Genomic DNA, 2,125 nt, shown 5'->3' with positions numbered 1-2,125 from the left:
CCCCAAAACTTACATATCAGTAACTACAATTTCCATTTCTAGTCTCAAACTATGACTGTGAACATGTATGTACATATGTAAAATAAGCAGTTGCTGTAGGGCTTGGCAGTCCTCAATTCTGTTCAACGAACAAACAAGGGGCTACATAGTGGGAATGCAACAGCCGTGTGAAGTGGAGACAGTCTGTACCTGTCAGACACAGACTGAGAGCCATAGTCTCGGAGCACAGGGTGAAAAGGAAAAGGCAACACATATACTGAAGAGCCATGATTGATTTTAGCTAGCAACCACAGCAGAAAGCATTTTGGAGATATATATATATATATACAGCCTACAGGGCACACAATAAGAATGAGCAGCTGAACCAGCCGCACATGGTGTGCCCCGCTAATTCTCACTTGGGATCATCTGCCATCTGTTTATCGGGCTTCCTGTGAACACCACCACTGGCCAAGTGTGTTGTGTGGAGTGGCAGGCTGTGTCTCTCCACCCGGCTAGCTTTACCCAAAATAATTACACGGAAAGTGCATTCTTTTAAACACTGCTTGGTCCATTAGCTCTAGCCTCTTACTGGCTAGCTCTCACATCTAGATTAACCCATTTCTAATAATCAGTGTACCACCACAAGGTGGTAGTTTACTGGTAAGATCCTAACCTACGTCTGCCTCAGAGAGAAGAATCATGGCAACTGACTGACTTGGCTTCTTTCTCCCAGCATTCTGTTCTGCCTACTCCACCTATCTAAGCTGCTGCCCTATCAAAAGGGCCAAGGCAGTTTTGTTATTAACCAATGACCTTCCTCCATCACAAGTGTGCTTGGACACAAGCTCTCTTCATCAGGGAAGAAGGATGCATCCCAGATAGAGGTTATATACTTGCAGAACAAGACTTAGGGAGTGCGGCCCTTGCACCCACCTGCACCTTATTTTCCGTGCATTGTCTGCGCACCTCTCTCCCTGTACATTTTGCTTTAAGCTGATGGAGGAAACTGTAGTCTGAACATTTTAGTTTGGTTTGTACATCTTTGTTGTTCTATGAACCCTAGGAGAGCTTGCCTTTCAGTAGGCCTCTAAGATACCACTGTGTCAAATGACTCTCCCATGTGACCATAGGTTCAGATCTTCATCCTTGCAACAGTCTTTGAAATAGCTGCTATTATTGTGCCAGTATTAAAGATGACATGCTCGGTGTCATCCAGTTTACTTACTAATCTAGGAAGCGCAGGTGTGCTCTTTCATTATTATACAAGGGTCTTGTTCCATTTTGTAAAGTGTAAAACTAAAGTTATACCAAAAGAAAAAAAATACCAAGAGGAGTTCAGTGAGTAACGAATGGCAGTGAGTGCCTTACACTGTCCTAGAACAAATTGATACTGAGTGACTTTAACCTTAAACTTTGCTAGAGAGTGAATGAGTAGAGGCTGGAGAGATAGCCCAGAGGTTAAACCAATAAGTTGAAAAAGAAAGAGATACAAAAAAAAATGAAGAGAAAAAGATGCCAATTAAAAGGACAGTGAACAGAATTTCTGCTGGATAAGTCAACAACTATGACAATGTTAAGGGTCTATGCGCTCTGAGTTAACCTGTTCATTGCAGCAGCGTTGTTCATATCTGCTTAAATGTGGCTGTTTAGCAAAATTTTAAAAGTAGCCTGAATATGGATATAAATATAAAAAAGAAGGTCATTCTATGCAATCAGGAAGAAAATTACGATCATGAAGTCATGATGTGCTACGTCTTATCAAATTAACTAGTAATTCTGTGATATCAGTGCTGGTATAAATATTTGAATCCTATGATTGAGAGGTGCTCTTGTTTCTTGTTTGTTAGACACTACCCTGGAGTCCAGGTTAGCCTCACTCCTGCTGTGCAGCTGAGCCTGGCCTTACATTCTTCATCTTCTTATCTCTGCTGCAAAGGCTGAAATTGCAAGTGTGTCCATCACATGCCATCTACTTGTATTTTTATCTGTATTTTATTCGATTCTAAATTGCTGGAGGATTTTCTTCAAGAGTAGCATATGCTGTTTTTTATTTATTTATTATGTATACATATTCTGTCTGTGTGTATCTCTGCAGGCCAGAAGAGGGCACCAGACCTCATTACAGATGGTTGTGAGCCACCAT

At 41.4% G+C, this 2,125-nt stretch overlaps 1 protein-coding gene across 1 annotated transcript in view; it reads right to left on the bottom strand.

Moving 5' to 3' along the window:
• Positions 1-2,125, bottom strand: part of Dcdc1 (doublecortin domain containing 1) — a 305,860-nt gene that overhangs the window by 165,772 nt on the left and 137,963 nt on the right. The gene's annotated exons all lie outside the window — the stretch shown is intronic.

The sequence above is a fragment of the Microtus ochrogaster genome (assembly GCF_000317375.1).
Source record: "Microtus ochrogaster isolate Prairie Vole_2 chromosome 14 unlocalized genomic scaffold, MicOch1.0 chr14_random_1, whole genome shotgun sequence".
In the NCBI taxonomy this organism is placed as follows: domain Eukaryota; kingdom Metazoa; phylum Chordata; class Mammalia; order Rodentia; family Cricetidae; genus Microtus; species Microtus ochrogaster.
Note: the sequence above shows the minus strand (reverse complement) of the source record. Positions and strands in the feature narration are given on the sequence as shown.